Here is a 20,751-nt window from a genome sequence, read left to right on the forward strand (position 1 = left end):
TTTAAAACTAATAGAACTATGATCACTGGCCCTAAAGTGACACTTCAGTCACTTTGCCTAACTTACATCCCAAGAAGTCATGTTTTGCTCCTTTTCTAGCAGGTACATCCACAGACTGAATAAGAACATTTTCTTGTACACACTTAACAAATTCCTCTCTTATCAAAGCCCTTAACACTATGGCAGTCCCAGGAAGCGGAGGGGTAACTTTATAGAGATTTATAAAATCATGAGGGTGTTAGCGCGGATGAATTGATATCAGTCCGAGCCCAGAGTGCGGTTCAACAATCGGTAACGTTTATTGATACAGTAACACCGGCGGAGACCAACCGAGGTCCGAATCTCAGCTGTTCTGCTGTTCCCGCATGCTGCTACACATTATATACCTTTCTTTGTCAGGATGTGAGGATTTTGAGTATGAATGGGATGATAGTTCCCCATCATCGCTGGTGTAGGTGCAAATGGTGGGTTTCCTGCCGTCCCAGGAGAGTTGCAGTATACACACAATAGGGTGCTAATTGGATTATGTAAACGAGTCCGGGTACTATCTGCTTGTCTCTCTCTGTGAGGAGCGCAGCAGGTCAGGCAGCATCCAGGGAACAGGAGAATCGACGTTTCGGGCATAAGCCCTTCTTCATATGGGTGTGCTTATGCCCGAAACGCGATTCTCCTGTTCCCTGGATGCTGCCTGACCTGCTGCGCTTCTCCAGCAACACATTTTCAGCTCTGATCTCCAGCATCTGCAGACCTCACTTTCTCCTTCTCTCTGTGAGGGCTGGGGGCTAGCACCCCCCTTTGTTCCCTTGGGGTGCTGGTGTGTATTAGTCTGTTCGTTCCTGTCTGGTGGATGCCTGTCCTTTGTGTCAGGATGGTTCTGTATTGATGAATATGGGTGTGTTTCAGTCAGTCTCTTGATTTGATTAGGAGATGGGTTTCCATATTAATTAGCTCCGGAGTTTCGGTCTATGAGTCATGGTTAGTGTCTGGCCTAGTGTGGATTTGATCTGTCCTCTGGCTCCCATCTCCTGGTCACGTGGGCGGACCGGCAGCTGCTGAGTTCTGTGGGTTTAAGCTGCAGCTGCCGTTTAAAACACAAAATGAATTCCTATAGTTTTACCGATGTAGGCATAGTCCCGTGGCAAATGCGGGGCGGCTCTGATGCCCGCTTGCAGGTGCATGGATAGAGTGAATAGCCAACTTCTTTTTCCCAGAGTATGGAAGTTCAAAACCCAAGGAAGTAGGTTTAAGGTGAGAGGAAAAAGATTTAAAAGGGACCTAAGGGGCAATGTTTTCACACAAAGGATGGTGCATGTATGGAATGAACTGCCATATGAAGTGGTGAAGCTTGGTATAATTACAACATTTAAAAGGCATTTGGATGGGTATATGAATAGAACGAGTTAGAGGGATATGGGCCAAATGCTGGCAAATGGGCCTACATTAATTTAGGATATCTGGTTGGCATGGACAAATTAGATTGAAGGGTCTGTTTCCATGCGGTTCATCTCTATGATTCTATGACTCTCCATTTTATTAGAAACCTATCATGCACATGTGGTCTGTGTACTGAGCACTATACTTCCCATGGTACTGAAAATGTATGAAGTTTGAACTATCTATGTTATGCAACCTTAATAGAATGTTAGCTGCTGACGTTCTCCAAAAGGGGGTCTCCTTGCTCATGTTTCATAGCAGCAATTCCTGAGAGAGACAAAGATGTCACTGGCTGCAGCCCTTGAACTGCCTTTTGCCTTCCTCCTTTCTTCAGAGCAATGCAAGTAGGAGGCGGCAGCAGACTTGTGCAGATAAAGAGAGAAACAGCACCATCCTCTGTGCATATTTCTGACACAATTATGATTGAAGGAACTGTAGCTGCTAACCTACAGAAAACAAAGTTAATGGCTCCAGTGACTTCAGTGAAGCTTATGGGTCAACTTCCACCTGAGAGATTTAAATGCAAAAAAGCTAGGCAGCTATATATAATTCCACCAGGTTGACAATGTAAGATGCTTCAGAGCATCCTGAGGTTGTGAAAGGGTCTGTATAAAATGCAAGTCTTTCTTATTGGCACTTGTAACCGGTGTCCAAACCAAAACAATGGGACGCTTCTCCAATCTGGCATTCCTCAGCCTCTATGTCACTAACTTAAGCTACAGATGGAAGCTGTTCCTAGAGCTGATACACTGAATGTTTGACTAAAGATTTCCCTGAATATAGTATACATGTTGCCTCCTTCACTCAGCCACCTCATTGTGTCTGGCAATGTTTGAGGTCTTTTAGTGATGGGTGGGAATGGCTTGTGTGACTCTGGTGAAGATATCTGTGAGTATGAGAATGTGCTTAGTCGATAAGACCATAAAACTATAAGATATAGGAGCAAAACTGGGCCATTTGAACCTTCGAGTCTGCTATGCCATTCAATCATGGCTAATATGTCTCTCAAACCCATCCTCATGCCTTCTCCCTATAAGCCTTGATCTCATTCTAATCAAGAACCTACTTATCTCTTTCTTAAAGACACTTGAATGACTTGGCCTCCATAGCCGTCTGCGCCAATGAGTTCCATAGATTAAGCATGAGAGAAATTTCTCCTTTTCTCAATTCTAAAGGACATCCTTTCATTCTGAGGCTCTGCCTTCAGGTCTTAGTTTCTCCTATTGGTGGAAACATCTCCTCCACATCCACTTAATCCAGATCTCTCAGTATTCTGTAAGTTTCAGTGAGATCCTCCTTATCCTTTTAAACTCCATCGAGTACAGACCCAGAGTCCTCAACCGTTCCACATATGACAAGCTCTTCATTCTCAAGAATAACTCCCCTCTGAACCCCCTCCAAGACTAGCACATCTTTCGGTCCAAAACTGCTCACAATATTTCAAATGCTGAGTATTTTCCAGGACTTGCTGTTTTTAAGCTCATTTAATAGATATATTCCTGGAGTTTAAAAGAACAGTGGCAATTTTTTTCAAACTTTTTATGATTAGCATTGAAACTGGTAAGTACGATAGAGATGAATTGGTTCCACTGTTGGGGGATCCAGAACGAGGAGCTAAAAATGAGAGCCAGAGCTTCCAGGGGTGAGTGTGGAAACACTTCTTCGGGTACTAAAAAACAGTAATTGCTGGGAAAACTCAGCAGGTCTAGCAGCATCTGTGGAGAGAAAGCAGAGTTAACATTTCGGGTCCAGTGACCTTTCTTCAGAACTGTGTCAGTTAAATTTGGTATAATATTGGAATTCTGACATTGATAGAGCTTTGTTAGCATAAGGGGTTAAGAGACAACTAGCAAAGGGTCACAGATCAGCCATGCTGGGGACACTCAGCAGGTTGGGAAGCTTCCGTTGAAACAGAAACTAGGTTAACATTTCAGCTCTGTGAGCAGTGGAAACTGGAAAATGAAGAAAGGGGAACTGTCTTTGATAGGATGGAGGTCAGGAGGGGTTAGCTGGAGGAAGGTTTCACATTGCAAGGTCAAAGGGAGTGGTAATGTGACAGCTAAAAACACAATGTGCCTGGATGAGATATGAATAGGAGAAACACAACTGTAAATGTTAAGTAAAGAAAATCATAAAGAATTAAGGGGACAATAACAAAGGAGCACACTTTCAAGGTGGAAGGCAGGAGGCTTCGCAGGGGTTTGAGGAAAACGATTTTTACCCAGAGGGTGGTGAGGGTCTTAAATGCACTGCCTCAGATGGTATTTCTAATGGGTAACCTCACAACCTTTCAAAAGTACTTGGATGAGTACCATTCAAGAGTATTGGCCTTGTGGTTGAAAGTGGGACTAGTGCAGATTTAGTGTAGTTGTTGCAGTACAGTCTCAATGGGCCAAAAGGCCTCTTCCATATTGTGTAATTCTATATTTCTATACATAATGTAAACTGTAGTTGTGACAATGGACTGAAATGTGTTAATGCCTGGAAAATCTGATACCCTGCAAAATTTGCATTCAAGTAATAGAATTAGATTAGATTACTTACAGTGTGGAAACAGGCCCTTCGGCCCAACAAGTCCACACCGACCTGCAACCCACCCAGACCCATACCCTTACATTTACCCCTTCACCTAACACTACAGGCAATTTAGCATGGCCAATTCACATAACCTGCACATTTTTGGACTATGGGAGGAAACCGAAGCATTCGGAGGAAACCCACGCAGACACGGGGAGAATGTGCAAACTCCACACAGTCACCTGAGGCGGGAATTGAACCAGGTCTCTGGCACTGTGAGGCAGCAGTGCTAACCACTGTGCCACCGTGCCGCCCATTCATGTCCAAAAATGTCCAAAACCAAGCTTTCCATTACGGGGTCAAGGACCAAAAAAATTGAAAAGACCTCTAGACATCTCTTGGAGACCAGGATCCCATGCTCAGGTGAAGTTGTTTCACCTACAACTACAACAATGTTCATCAAATCACATCTATCCTGAGCTAGTAACATTGTTTTCTGATCAGACTAGTTACTTTTTCGGTCACTTGGTGCTCTCTTGATCATGAACTGCTACCAGCAATAACTTCATCATTGTCTCATATTATTGGAGGAAAATAGAATTTATTCTTAGAAGTGTCAAAATGGGGTTGATTTTTCAGCTTTAAGGGTTATTTATTTCAGAAAAAAATTGTGCACATAATACAGGATCAAACCTTCTTACAAGAACAGCAATAGAATCTTCCTCAATTCAACTAACCATTTGCAAGAATACACATAGTTTTACCCTCACCTTAAATTAATCTCCCTCTGTGAAAATGACATGTATTTGGTCAGATTGTGTTTGAAAAGATTTTTGTTTCCTGAAAACATTTTCTCTATACAATTAGAGTAATTCTGATGGCTCAGTTACCCTTATGCATTCTCAATGAAATTATGATCAGCATGAACTGGTTGAACCAAAGGATATGTTTCCATGCTGTATGACTCTGTGCATTTATGACTCCTATTTTTGGTACCCCAACAGTAGAAACACCTACTTATGAAATCCTTACAGAATTTTAAAAACTCAATCAGGTCATTCCTCATCCTTAAGATCCCAGCCTTCTCAATCTTTCACCTTCCTTCATTAAACAGACTCACTGTAGTGATAGACAGCCATTTCTTGACAGTCAGAGTGTTTCTTTATTTCCTTCCATTACTAGAATTCTCAAAATGTTTGTCCAGTTTCATTGTGAAAGGGGATCTGAAAAGGCAGTCGACAAATGTGATTGTTATTCACATTTTGGTCACGAGAGGGCAGTGCAGTAAATCATTCCCTTTCATCAATGCCATTTTATAAATATTTTTTCAAAAAGTTTGAAAGTGCATGTTATTATCACAATTTCAGCTTCAGATTTATTCATTGGGTATTCCTTGCTATTTGCATTTTGTTTCCTGTTATTTATCACTAAGTGCACTTGTTTTATTGTGCACTTGTCCAGTTGAGTGCCAAAGCACTCAATACTCATCTGACATTGCAAGACACTTGACACAGAATTGCTACCGTTTAGAATTAGGCCCATTATGTCTGCACTGGCTCTCCAAAATGAACATCAGTATTAATTCAGAATAGTAATGGAAGGAAATAAAGAAACATTCTGGTTATCGAGAGATGGCTGTCTATCACTACCGTGAACCTGTTTAATGAGGGAAGGTGAAAAATTAAAAAGGCTGGGACACTAAGGGTAAACAGTGACCTGATTGAGTTTTTAATATTATGTAAAGATTTCATAAGACCTATGTAGAGAAGGTGTTGCCACTTCTCGGAGATACCAAAACTAGGGACCACAAGTATAAGATACTCATTGAATAAATCAGGAGGATAAATCAAAGCATAGACCTCACTACAGTTATGTACTATAGTTGGTGTATGGTATGTTAGGACAATATTCCTATAAGAGGTGAGTCATGTGAATGTTCAGACAGTGCTCACCAGCTTGTTCAAACTTGTATGAGCTTTTTCAGTGGTTTGGAATAAAAACCTCCCTATTTGTTGGACAGATTTTATGTTCTTAGTGCTGACTGGAGCCGACTAACTGCCAGAATGGGATAACTACAACATTAAGCAGTGAATTCGAAGGATATTTGATTGATCTGGATGAGATGGTTCATGGTTGGAGCAAAAACACCAAATGGATATTTTTGGGCAATTGGTTAAATTGGCTTCTTTCAAAATATAAATATATTTGTTCTGAAAGGAAGACATCCAAAAAGGAAGGGATCCTTTTGAAACTTATCCTTTTGCAACCAACTGAAGGAGTGGAAGAAAGAAGGGAGCCAGTTTGTTTCTCCTCTTCTGCATGTTTGACAATCTGCGATATCCCATTTAGAACTGTATGAAATTGGGGAACCTCACTCAGGGACTGGTTATAATATGGCCAATGGCAAACATCAATTTTCAATGGCACCTCATTCCTAATGGTGGAACTGGAAGTGTGCATTGTTTCTGCTCTCTTGTTTCTTATTTTGACAGTACTGACACTCTAGGAGAAAATGAGGACTGCAGATGCTGGAGATCGGAGCTGAAAATGTGTTGCTGGAAAAGCGCAGCAGGTCAGGCAGCATCCAAGGATCGGGGAATCGACGTTTCGGGCATGAGCCCTTCTTCAGGACTCATGCCCGAAACGTCGATTCTCCTGCTCCTTGGATGCTGCCTGACCTGCTGCGCTTTTCCAGCAACACATTTTCAGTACTGACACTCTGCCTTGGGCCTTTCAATTTCTTCTAATCACACCCAAGATGCCAGTCCCTTTCATTTTCACTTGTCCATGAACTGACTCCCACCCTCTTTCATCCCCTCTCCTTCATTCCCTGGTGCTGCTGATGTCCACCCTGAACAACTACTTCACTTGACCATAAGATATAGAAGCAGAGGTTTGAGAATTTGTGCTATAAGGAGAGGCTGAATAGGTTATTTTCCCTCGAGCGTCGGAGGCTGAGGGGGGACCTGATAGAGGTTTACAAAATCATGAGGGGCATGGATAGGGAAATTAGACATGGACTTTTCGCTGGGGTGGGGGAGTCCAGAACTAGAAGGCATAGATTTAGGATGTGGGGGGCAAGATTTAAAAGGGACCTAAGAGGCAACTTTTTCACCAGATGGTAGGGCATATATGGAATGCGATGCCAGTGGAAGTGGTGGAGACTGGTACAATTACAACATTTTAAAGGCATCTAGATGGGTATATGAATAGGAAGGGTTTAGAGGGATATGGGCCAAGTGCTGGCAAATGGGACTAGATTATGTTCGGATATCTAGTTGGCATGGACAGAAGGGTTTGTTTCCTTGCTGTACATCTCTATGACTCTAATTAGACCATTCAGCCCATTGAGTCTACTCTGCCAGTCAATCACAGCTGATTTGTTTCTCAGACCCATTCTCCCACTTTCTCCATGCAACCCCAGATTCCCCCTTACTAATGAACAATCCATTTATCTCTCTCTCAAATACATTAAATGATGTGGTCTCCACGGTCTTCTGTGGCAATGGGTTCCACAGAGTCACCACCCTCTGGCTGAAGAAATTGCTCCTCATCTCAGTTCTCAAGTGTCGTCTCTTCACTCTAAGGCTGTGCCCCTGAGTTTTATTCTCTCCTACTAGTGGAAACATGCTCTCCACATTCATTTTGTCCAGACTTGATGGACTTAAGCCTCTATATAAACAGCCATTCTTCTGCTTTCCATATAGATCGGTAAAGAAGACAGAGCTGCAGAAAGCTGACTGGTGCACACCACTTTTACAAATCCATGAACCTGGTACAATTCATTGCTGACTTTATCTTCAAGGCAGACTTTATAAGAAAAATGTTTTTTGTTAATTAGTGCTCATGATGTGCAAAAGATGCACCCATCACAGGCTGGCATGAGACCTCGCACACTTCAAACACAATACTGACCTTATCTCTGCGTCTCATCCCACTTTCAGGAAATTGAGATTTCACAACCCACCAAATTCAATCACTCTACATAATACCTTCATGCAGTTGCAGTTTCCATAAAATCCATGTCCCACTCAAATTGGTGTTCTCAAGGTGTGCCATTTTTCTCTTGGAAGAAAGAAGGCTGAGGATTGACCTAATTGATGAAAGTTTTGATGAACTGCTTGCACAGAGAGAAGATTTCCTTTTCTGGGGAAGATGGGGAAGCAAGGAGATCATGGTGGAGCTCTATATAATGGTACATCCAGAGTACTGTGTGCAGTTATGGGAGCCACACTATAAGAAGGATGTGATTTCACTCGAGCTGCTGCAAAGGAGATTCACCAGGATGTTGTCTGAACTGGAGCAACTCAGCTATGAATAGACACTAAGTAGGGCTGGGACTGTTTTTCTAGCAGCTGGCCGAACTCTGTATGTGTGTATCCTGACTGAGACATACAAACTTATGAAGGGTGTAGATAGGATAGATAAGGATGTATTTCCCCTTAGGTAAGGGGTCAATAACCAGAAGGCACAGTTTGAAGTTGTGCAAGAGGAGATTTACAAAGGATTTGAGCAAAACATTTTCCACCCAGTGGATGTTGGGTATCAGGAACTCGATGCCTAAAAGGGTCGTAGAAGCAGGAACCATCAGAACATTTAAGAAGAATTTAATTGAGCACTTGAAATGTCATCGCATCCAAGCCAAAACAGGATTAGAATGGATAGATGCTTGATGAATGGCACAGACATGATGGGCTGAATAGTTTTCAGTATGTATGCATTTGATGGAAAGCTGGACAAGCATTTGGCAAATATGGAATAGAAAACTGCACTGGCACATTATAAATGGTGAGAGGAGCCTCAAGTAGAGCAACAAACATCATGAACCCGTTGGGCCAAATGGCCTTTTTCTGAGCTAATCTTACATGAAATCTTTTTGACCCTGCCCAAGCAACAGGATTTCAAAGCCAGAATCCATCAACTACCCACTGATGTGGAAAATCAAAAGATTTGGACAAAATTAACGGAGGCTATTTCTCTGCAGTTAAAGGTATGATAAGTGATGGATTGGTGCTGTTAGTATAGCTGAGAGATTTCTCAGACATTTAGACGACATTAGAGATATAGGGAAAGGTGAGGCTATTGAAGGATCTTAGCATATGAATTAACATTGTAAGTTTGACGTGTTTTTATATGGGGAGCCAGTGCAGGGCAGCAAGTACTGTGATGATGAATGAATGGGACCCGATGCAGAAGAGTCATAGAGTCACACAGCATAGAAACAGGCCCTTCAGCCCACCATGTCTCTGTCAACCAACAAATACCAAACCACACTAATCCCATTTACATGTATTTGGTCTGTGGTCTACTATTTAAGTACTCATTCAGATGCTTCTATAATGTTGTTAGAGTATCTGCCTCCATCACCCTCTCAGGCAGCGTGGTCCATATTTCGACACCCTCTAGGTGTAAAAATTCTTTCTCAAGTCTCCTCTAAAGCATTTGCTCCTCATTTTAATTTTATGCCCTTTTGTCTTAGACACATTTACTATGGGGAGGAGATAATCATGATCCACTCCATCTATATCTGTTATAATCTTGCATATCTCAATCAAACCCCCCCTCAGCCTCCTCTGCTCAAAGGAAAACAAACCTAGTCTATCCAGTCTCTCCTCGTAAGTGTGAATTTTCATCTGGGACAGATCCTGATGAATCTCCTTTGCACCCTCTTCAATGCAATCCTGTCCTTCCGATGGTGTAGCGACCAGAACTCCATACAGGATTCAAACTGTGGACTAAACAATGTTTCATAAATTTGTAATGAGACTTCCTTGCTCCTATGTTCTACACCCCAGCTAATGAAGGCAAACATCCCATGTGCCATCTTCTTCCCAGTGTTACATGTGCTGATACCTTTAGGGATCTATAGACTTGTACACCAAGGTCCCTTTGTTCCTCAGTACTACCTGGGGACCTATCATTCACAGTGTATGTGCATCTCTTGTTGGCCCTCCCATTATGCATCACTTCACATTTATCAGGATTAAATTGCATCCATATTAAGAAAGTGAGGACTGCAGATGCTAGAGATCAGAATTGAGAGTTTGGTGCTGGAAAAGCACAACAGGCCAGGCAGGATCCGAGGAGCAGGAGAATCGATGTTCCGGGCATAAGCCCTTCATCAGGAATGAGGTTTGTGGGTCGGGGCTGAGAGATAAATGGGAGGTAGTTGGGGTTGGGGGAACGTAGCTAGGAAAGCGATAGATGAATGAAGGTGAGGGAGAAAGTGATAGGTCAGAGGGGGCAGTGATGGACGGGTCCGGAGGCCGGTGCCAAGTTGGAGGCTTGGGACTGAGATAATATGGGGGGGAGGGGAAATGAGGAAGCTGTTGAAATCCACATTTATCCCATGTGGTTGCAGGGTACCAAGGCGGAATCTGAGGCGATCCTCCTCCAGGCGTTGGGCGGTAATTGTTTGGCTGTGGAGACAGCCACAGGTGGTGGGGTTGTTGGGTGCAGATGTCCCAGAGATGTTCTCGGAAACACCCACACTCACCAACCCCACCGCCCTGTGGCTGAACTCCGTCAAGGATATGCAGGTCCTGGGCCTCCTCCACCGCCAAACATTATCCCAGTCCCTAGCCCCTAACTCAGCACTGCCCTCTGGACCCGTCCATCACAGCTCCCTCTGACCTATCACCTTCTCCCTCACCTTCGTTCACCTATTGCTTTCCCAGCTACCTCTCCCCAACCCCACCCCCTCCCATTTATCTCTTAGGCCCGACCCACAAACCTCATTCCTGATGCAGGGTTTATGCTTCTCGGATGCTGCCTGACCTGCTGTGATTTTCTAGCACCACACTCTCGACTCCACCACTGATATGCCCCAATGTACCAGCAGATTAAAATCAAACTGTAGCCTGGGGCCATTTTCCTCAGTGTCAACAACCTCACCAATTTTTGTGTCAACTTGCTGCAAACTTACAATTATACCTTATACATTCACATCCAAGTCATTAATGTAAATGACAAACAGCAAGGGTCCCATCACTGAATTCTGTGGTACATCACTGGTCATAGACTTCCAATTACAAAAGCAAACCTTCACACCTCTTTTTACCTCCTATTTGTAAGCCAATTTTGGATCAGGTTAGCCAACTTGCTTTAAATCTCATGGACTCTTATCGTTTGCACCTGCCTTCCATGGCCTTGAAGTCCATGTAAACAACATCAACAGTACTACCCTCATCAATATATTTTGTCACCTTTTCAAAAACCGCAATTAAATTAGATAGGATAACCCTCAAACAAATCTGTGCTAACTACCGATGGTCAATCCTTGCCATTCCAACAATTGATAAGTCATTGAGTCATAGAGATGTACAGCATGGAAACAGACCCTTCAGTTCAACCCATCCATGCCGACCAGATATTCCAACCCAATCTAGTCCCATCTGCCAGCACCTGGCCCATATCCCTCCAAACCCTTCCTATTCATATACCCATCCAAATGCCTCTTAAGTGTTGCAATTGTACCAGCCTCCATCACTTCCTCTGGCAGCTCATTCCATACACGTACCACCCTCTGTGTGAAAAAGTTGCCCCTTAGGTCTATTTTATATCTTTTCCCTCTCGCCCTAAACCTATGCCCTTTCATTCTGAACTCCCCTACCACAGGGAAAATACTTTGTCTATTTACCCTATACATGCCCCTCATAATCTTGTAAACCTCTATAAGGTCACAATTTCCCCAAAACTGACACCAGACTAACTGGCCTAGAATGACCTGGCTTATCCCTGCTCAGGAGAAAGTGAGGACTGCAGATGCTGGAGATCAGAGCTGAAAATGTGTTGCTGGAAAAGCGCAGCAGGTCAGGCAGCATCCAAGGAACAGGAGAATCGACGTTTTGGGCATTCCTGAAGAAGGGCTTATGCCCGAAACGTTGATTCTCCTGTTCCTTGGATGCTGCCTGACCTGCTGCGCTTTTCCAGCAACACATTTTCAGTGCTTATCCCTGCTCAGAACAGGGAACAATCTTAGAGGAAGAGCTAAGTTATACAAAATAGAATCAAGAAGCCGTTTTTCACACAAAGGGTTGTGCAAGTCTTGAATTTGCTCCATTTTTCAAGACAGTTTTTTTAGGCAGAGGGTATCAAGTGGCATGGATCAAAAGCAAGCAAGCTGTATGGAGGTACAGATCAACTATCATATAATTGAATGGCTGCTTGATGTCTTATGTCTATAAATGACCTGTGTTGATTTGTTGGTTGGTTGGAAGTAGACACATTACCTGAGGCATTGCCGTAACTAATGCAATGGAGAACTATAAAACTCCTCAAGCATCATTTGAAATGTAGGATTCTTGGATTTTGTCCTGATATGTGCCAAAGGAAAAGCTTCAGTTACACATCTCCCTCTTCTCAAGTATATTCAATTATGCTTATGATGATGTGTTTAACACACTTGCTTTTCATGTTGATTTGGTTAGTTGAGTTGTCATGTTATACCAAACCCTTGCTGTTAGAACTTGATTTAATAGATATACATAAAGTATGTGGGTCAAATTATTTGCCTCATTTACAGGATATATGACACAAATCACAATTCTGCTCATATTAATAATATTGGAGTTACACATAACACTGAATAAAGATTTTACTGTACTCTGCCAGTCTTTGGAGCCCATTCAAGAATCACTGAGTTAGAATTTGATTTATCTCAGATGAGTTGATGAGTGAATTGCTTCTCATTTTGGGATATAAAATGGAGGTAGACCTTACTGTCTTTTTGGTACAATACTTGATTTTTCTCATCCACCGAAGCATTCCAACTCGAACATGAAAGTACACTTTTAAGATAGTACCTGCTATTTAAAAGGATCTGGCATGCTTCAGTACTAGATAGAATATACTTTGACAAACCTGAGATAATGACTAGATCTTTTGACTGGGACATGAGATGGAGTCAAAAGTACGAGCTTTCTGTTGAGGCCATTCCAGTTCAGCCTGCCACATTGCCAACATTTGCACATTTTTTTTCAAGAGCCCTTTGTCTTCAATATGTCTTATTCCTTGATGCAAAGAATCAAAGGAATTTGTTCTGAATGGCAAACATGTACATCTATACTTGTGTATGCCAAACATTCATCTTCTTCCAGTCATAGTTCAAGAAATTAAATATCTCACTAACCTGCCAAGTCTTTCTTACTTTTATGTAACCAATTTTTGTGTAAGGGACTGAAAAATTAAACACATTTCCGATTCATTTGCAACCCATTGCATTGGAATTGTCCGACATTGATAACTGTGCTGAGAGACTAGAATCCTTGGCTTGACTTTCAAAAGCTGCATTGTTCCTTTGGCCATTATAAAATGTTCCGTACTCTCCCTTTTGCTGTGGAAATTTCCAAATTTAGATTGACATATCACACATCTATTAATGGCTAATATGTAATGCTCCATACCTTATAAATTCAGCTTCATTTATATATTGTAAATAAATTACTGTACAAATAGGAGCAGATTTCACATAGCTCACAGCTAGTCACTTATTTTATAATGAGAGAAATGTCACATCACATAATGTACAAAGTATGATTCTGCTGTTAAAGTGGCTTCCTCTGGGCTAACTGATATTTATGATGACAAACATTAACTACTCTGAATGCTTGGGAGATATTAATATTGCAAGGGCAAACTTCCAGGTTACAGATGATTTTAAACCATACCTTTCCTCATCCATACACCGAGTATGGTTTAACCCATGAGGTGCCGGTCCCAATGTTCTGCTTGTGTGTCATTAGCCAGCACACCCTGAATTTAATGTTTATTGTAAAGCCATGATGTGGAGATGCTGATGAAAGAGCAGGGCTCCGAAAGCTACTACTTCCAAATTGTTTATGGTAAAGGGTGAGCAGTGACCAAGATGGACATGAGTGATCACAGAGCAAGAATTTGTCAAATCTACTGTCATATTGCAGCTCTGTGTGAGGTGTTTACAGGGTTATCAAAATAATAACTCACATCAGAAAGTTCACAAGACAGAAAATCCTGTAAGAATTCAACATCAGGATTCTCCAGCAGCAGAACTTCAAAAAAAGCACACAGCAGAAGGATTAAATCCTGGACATCCAGGTACAAATGAAATTGGTTGAAATCATAGCTAAATTCCATTATTAATCAAGTAGTAACTAAGTTGAGGCTTAACTTGCTTACTTGAGGGGTCTTATTTTAGTTGGTACATGCAATAAAGTTCAAGTTATGGTTTCAGTACATGATTATCTGTGAGATTCTTAACAAGTATCCAAAGTAAACATATCTTGTGCTAATTTAAACACAACAATTAGTATCCCCTGAGTGACCCACAATAAGGAGTGACCTTAGATTGCTCTAAAGTCAAAGCTACCAGCCTTGTATTCTCAAAAATCTAGCCTGAGCCTGCATTAAGACGGAAGTTGCCCCACGTGACGACGAGGATCCAAGTAGGTGGATTAGAATAGAGGTAATCGAACAAATACCTTTTCAGATTTCATTAGACCATTTAAATTTCTGTATAATTGAATTTTGCTTTGAAACTTTGCTGTGAAATCATGGCAGATAATCAACCTGAATGGGAGAACTTGACTAAGGAATATTTGAATAAGAAACTGCCAAAGTGGATTATGTATTGTGAAGCCTGTGATGTTATGAGTCCGGGTACATCAAATAATTCATTAAGTCAGTTAGGAAGTCCTTAGGAAAGCCTGCAAACAAAGAGGATAGGCTGATAAAGGACTATTTGTTCAAAAGACAATGGAAAAGAGGATAGGGAGGGCCTATTTAAACCCTTTATCAGTGGCTCATTTATGGTAGAAGATGGTAAAGGAAGACAGGATGTAGCATTTATGTGGAAACCTGCCTTCTTGAACCACTCCAATCCATTTGGTGTAGGTACACCCACAATTTAGGGAGGGAGTTCCAGGATTTTGACCCAGCAACACTAACAGTTATATATTTTCAAGTCAGGATGGTGAGGGCTTACGGAAGAGCTTGCAGGAAATGGTGTTCACATATATCTGCTACACTTGTGCTTCCAGTTGGTTGTGGTCAAAGGCACCGCCTGAGGAATCTTGGTGCATTTCCCTCGATAGTGAGTACTCCCCTCTGTGATCTTCATCCCACCACATTTGCCTCCAGTATCCAGCAATGACCCTATGGTGGAGGCTTCAAATCAGTGTGTGGAACTTGCATTACCTACTGTAAATTGCAGTTTTTATCAGTTGACTTTTCATGTGGATGAATTATCTCATGCCCTATTTTAAGGAAGAGTAAAGTTTTTCCTCCTGGTATGCTGGGCAACATTTACATTTATTCCTCAACTAATATAACCGAAATAGATAATCTGGTCATCATCACACCACTCTTTGCAAGAGTTTGATTGGTTGTCACATATCCTGCGATTAAATGGTAACTATATTTCAAAAGTACTCTATTTGCTGTAAGGGGCTTTGGAATATCCTGAGACCATGAAATGAGTTATGTAAAAATACAAATCTTTCTTCTTTTTTGTTCTTAAAATGATCCTGTATATGGAACACAGACATTTATAGGGGAAATTAAACAAAATAGGGAAAAACCATTTACATTTCCTCTCTAAAATAGGGTTCAGCTTCAGTCTTTATTAGTACACAGTAATACTGTCAGTCTCCACTGCTAACATTGCTTTTCATTTGATCAGAGCTGTGTGCATTATTTATTTCTTTACTGGGGATCACATCAGAACAATAAATGTTACATGGTAACTTGGGTACTATTAGCTTTCACATAGTGGTCACTATTATCTGTTAATTCAAATGGTTGTGGGTTGAGGTCCCAATGCAGGGATGTGAATATATAAATCTAGCTAAAAATCACGCAACACTAGGTTATAGTCCATCAGGTTTATTTGGAAGCATTAGCTTTCAGAGCACTGCTCCTTCATCAGGTAGCTGTGGAGCAGGACCATAAGACACAATATTTGTAGCAAAAGGTTACAGTGTCATGCACCTGAAATTATATATTGAACAAACCTAGATTGCTGTTAAATCATTCATCTTTAAGAATGGGTTGCAGGTTTCAGTTCATTAATATGTGAATCACATAACTTCTTTTAAATCACATTCTCAAGATAACTTAAGGTTTTATTTTTAAAAAGTCATGATGTGGAGGAGACTGTTGAACTGGGGTGGACCAAGTTAAAAATCTCCATAGCTACCTGATGAAGGAGCAATGCTCTGAAAGCTAGTGCTTCCAAATGAATCTGTTGGACTATAACCTCATGTTGTGTGATTTTTAACGTAAAAAAGGTGATATCTCAGCTCAAAGGTGCGAAGTTAGAGTCTGTTTCCCAATCTTGTGTCAGACTGGTTCTATTTCCAAAGTGGAATTTATAAAATAATGCATGGATTGACTGCCTGCAGGTTGTGCACTTTTTGAGCAAATGTAAGTTCACCACATAGACTTACGTGTGTGTGTGTGTTTGTGTGTGTGCATGAGAGAGAGAGAAAACGAGCAAGCAAACACATGAGTATCAGTGTGCCTGAGTGTGTTTGCGTGTGTTCATGCTTGGTAAAGTGCGTGTGTGTGATGGAGTATAAACCTGTGAGAGGGGGTGTATATGGGAGCGTGTGACTCTACCAGTCTGACTCAAGACTGGGATACATACAGCCTGTAAACTCACACCTTTAATGCAATGTCTGAGCTGAGATGTCACTTTTTTTAATAAAACCTTAAGTTATTTTGAGAATGTGACTTAAAAGAAGCTCTTACATATTAATGAACCGAAACCTGCAACCCATTCTAAAAGATTAAAGACTTAACAGCAATCTAGGTTTGTTAAATATCGTATATATTCAAGTAACAGTCGAATTTTTTTCACTACTTTTTAAGATTAAATTATGGGGTTGATTATTACATGGATACTACTTTTGAGGGTCTGAAATTCATGCCTGTCAAAATTTATACCGTATCATTAGCAGCCACACTGTAGGGAATCTAATCTAAAAGAAGCCCAACTGATCTGTAAATAAATAAACAAAATAAAAAGAATTACAGTAATTCCGTAAACCCGGAACAGAACTCGACAGCCAGTGGACTGGAAGACTGGGAGTGGAGGAGAACAACTGGCAGACTGGAAAGCTGAAGCGGGACGTGATGGCCGGCATACTGACTCATTAACGTTGATGTGTTATCTGTGAAAAACTAGTGTCGATTTTTACACACGACGTATGGAAAATTCCAGGTTATTTGGACAAAAATAGGGGGTTGACTTTTACTCTGGTATATACGGTAAATTGTTTCAGTTGCATGACACTGTAAACTTTTGCTATAAATTCTATGTTTTATGGTCCTGCTCAACAGCTACCTGATAAAGGAACAGCGCTCTGAAAGCTAGTGCTTCCAAATAAACTTGATGGACTATAACCTGATGTTATGTGATTTTTAACTTTGTCCACCCTAGTCCAACTCCAGCTGCTCCACATCATATATAAATCTAGGCTGACATTTCAGTGCAGTCTGAAAGTGGCAGAGGGTCTTCAGGATATATGTGCATAGAGGACAGATTGAGCAAACAATTAATAAAACACACTGTGTTCTAGGTTTTAGACACAAAATCATAAAATAACTATTAGAAGATAATTACGAACTCAGAAAACTAACTCTCAGCAATCCACTGAACTCTATCACTATATCTTGTTTGGAATTGCATCCTTTATTTTGCGTTATTTTTCATCATTCTTCTTGATAAATTGAATCATACTTCACACTTCTTAACTTCATGTCATGCGCCCATCCATTATGCCAGACTTCCAATGTGCTCTTGAAGTCTCCGGTATTATCCTTCTCACGGTGCACATTTTCCATAAATTTTGAAATTGTGTCCCGTACATCCAAGTCTAGGTCAGTAAAATTGATAAGAAAGGAATAGCTTTAACATTATACCCTTAAGAAACCCCAGTCTATATTTTATCTTTACAATTTGAAACAAAAACTTGTCTATACTGCTCATCTCGCTATTGATGATACAGGATTGATGAGAATGTTTTCAGCATTGAGTGGTAAATTGGAGAAACTAAGATTTATTTTCCTAAAGTAGACTGCAAAGACATTCCATAAGATTTTCAAAATCATAAGGGGTCTGGTCTGATGGTGGAAACTTGTTCCCATTTTCCAATAAGGGTGAGAACCATAGCCTACCAGTTTAAGGTGTGAAGCAACAGCAACATAGAGGACAAACCCTAGGGGTTATGATACTGTTCAAGAAGAAGATTTAATTACGGCTTTCCAATGAGAGTTGAATTTATTTGGAGAGAGCAAAATGTAGATACTACATGCAGAGAAAACACAACCGGGGAGTAGAACTAGGTGAGTTACTTTTGCAAAGTACCAGCATTTTCTGCAATTCCTATTCTATGACTTGAAGAATCAAATCAGACTTCAAACATTAATAGTTTCTCCCTCCATGAATGTTGAAACTCTCCAGTATTTTCTGTTTTGATTTCAAATATCCAATGCCCAAAGCAATTCACTGAAATCATAATAAAAATATAAGGATACTGGTAATCTTGTTTGTTCTTCACTCGTGAGTCATAGGCATAGCTGGCTTCCAGCGATGCCTGTCCCTAGTTGCCCTTTAGAAGGTAGTGGTGAGTTGTCTTTTTGAACTATTGCAGTACACATTCTGTAGATTGACTCACAATGCACTTAGGGACAGAATTCCAGAACTTTGACCCAGCAACAGTGAAAGAACGGTAATATATTTCCAAGTCAAGATGGTGAGTTGTTTGGAGGGGATCTTGTAGTTGGAAGTATTCTCATGTATTTGCTATCTTTGTCCTTCTAGATGGAAGTGGTCTTGAGTTTGGAAAGTGCTAAGGATCTTTGGTGAATTTCTGCAGTTCATCTTCTAGATAGTACACATTGCTGCTATTAAGCAATGGTGGAGGGAGTGTATGCTTGTGAATGTGGTGCCAAGCAAGCAGGCTGTTTTGTTCTGAATGGTGTCAAGCTTCTTGAGTATTATTGGAGCACACATCCAGCCATGTCTGCTTAGAGTCGGTGGACTGGTCCATATTCAAGAACTCAAACAGCCAACCTAAACGAGCATGCCACTACCATCACAGACTTCATTAGTATGCGTGTAGAAGACTGTATGCTAAAGAAGTTAATCCCAATGTTCCCCAGCCAGAAACCATGGATGAACCAGGAGATCCACTCCCTACTGAAATCCAGGTCTGTGGCATACACATTGTGCAACCTTAACCTCTATAGAAAATCCAGATGCGTAATGAAATCAGAGATGCCAAGAAGCAATACCAAATTAAACTTGAGACCCAGACCAACCACACAGCTACCCGTTGTTTGTGGCAAGCTTACATGACATTACAGGCTATAAGGCGAAAGTCAGGACTGCAGATGTTGGAGATTAGAGTCAAGATTAGAGTGGTGCTGGAAAAGCACAGCAGGTCAGGCAGCATCTGAGGAGCAGGAAAATCAATATTTTGGGCAAAATCAGGAATGGCTCACATCAACTCCAGCCTACCATATTGCCTTGACACATTGCAATTTGCTTACCAGCACAATGGGTCTGCAGCAGACGCCATCTTCCTGGTCCTACACTCATTCCTGGAACATTTGGATAACAAGGATACCTATGTCAGGCTCCCTACTTATTGACTACAGTTCCACCTTCAACACCATAATTCCAAACAAACTCACTTCTAAACTCAGAGACTTAGATCTTGGCTCCTCACTCTGTTACTGGAACCTCAGCTCCTGATCCATAACAGTAACAATAGGTAATAGCATCTCCTCCATCATAATCCTCAACACCTGTTCCCTGCAAGGCTGCATACTTAGCCCCCTATTATAGTCCTTATACACTCATCATGGTGTGGCCACATTCCGCCTCAAATCCATTTACAAGCTTGCTGATGACATCACCATTGTAAGTCGGATCTCAAACAAAACCATGAGACAGAATAAAGGAAAGAGATTGAGGCTTAGTGTAAAGACAACAATCTCTCCATCAATGTCAGCAAAACGAAGAAGCTAGTCATTGACTTCAGGAAACAGAGTGGAGGGCACACGCCTATCTGTATCAATGGTGCTGAAGTGGAGATGGTTGAGTCTGTCAAGTTCCTGGGAGTGATGATCACCACCAATATGTCCTGGTCCACCCATAGTCAATGTGATAGTCAAGAAAGGACACAAGGACTCTTGCCAGCTTTTATAGATGCACCATTAGTATTCTATCTGGATGCATCACAGTGTGGTTTGGCAAATGCTCTTCCCAAAACCACAAGACCACAAGAAACTAAAGAAAGTCATGAACATAGCTGAGTCCATCATGTAAATCAGCCTTCCATCCATTGCCACCATCTATACTTCCCACTGCCTCGCGAAACCAACCAACATAAATAAATACTTCTCCCACCCCAGTTATATTCTTTTCCACCCTCTTCCATTGGGCAGAAGATGTAAAAGTTTGAATACTTGAATGAATAGATTCAAGAACAGCTTCTTCCCCACTGTTACCAGACTTCTGAACGGGCCTCTCAAATGTTAACACTGATCTCTCTCTCTCTCTCTCTCTGCACCTTCTCTGCCAGTGAGCCTGACGTAGGTAGTGGGAAAGTTGTTGGAGGGAATCCTGAGGGACAGGATGTACATGTATTTGGAAAGGCAAGGACTGATTAGGGATAGTCAACATGGCTTTGTGCATGGGAAATCATGTCTCACAAACTTGATTGAGTTTTTTGAAGAAGTAACAAAGAAGATTGAGGAGGGCAGAGCAGTAGTGATCTATATGGACTGCAGTAAGGCATTCGACAAGGTTACCCA

Source organism: Chiloscyllium plagiosum, chromosome 31 (assembly GCF_004010195.1).
Source record: "Chiloscyllium plagiosum isolate BGI_BamShark_2017 chromosome 31, ASM401019v2, whole genome shotgun sequence".
NCBI lineage: Eukaryota > Metazoa > Chordata > Chondrichthyes > Orectolobiformes > Hemiscylliidae > Chiloscyllium > Chiloscyllium plagiosum.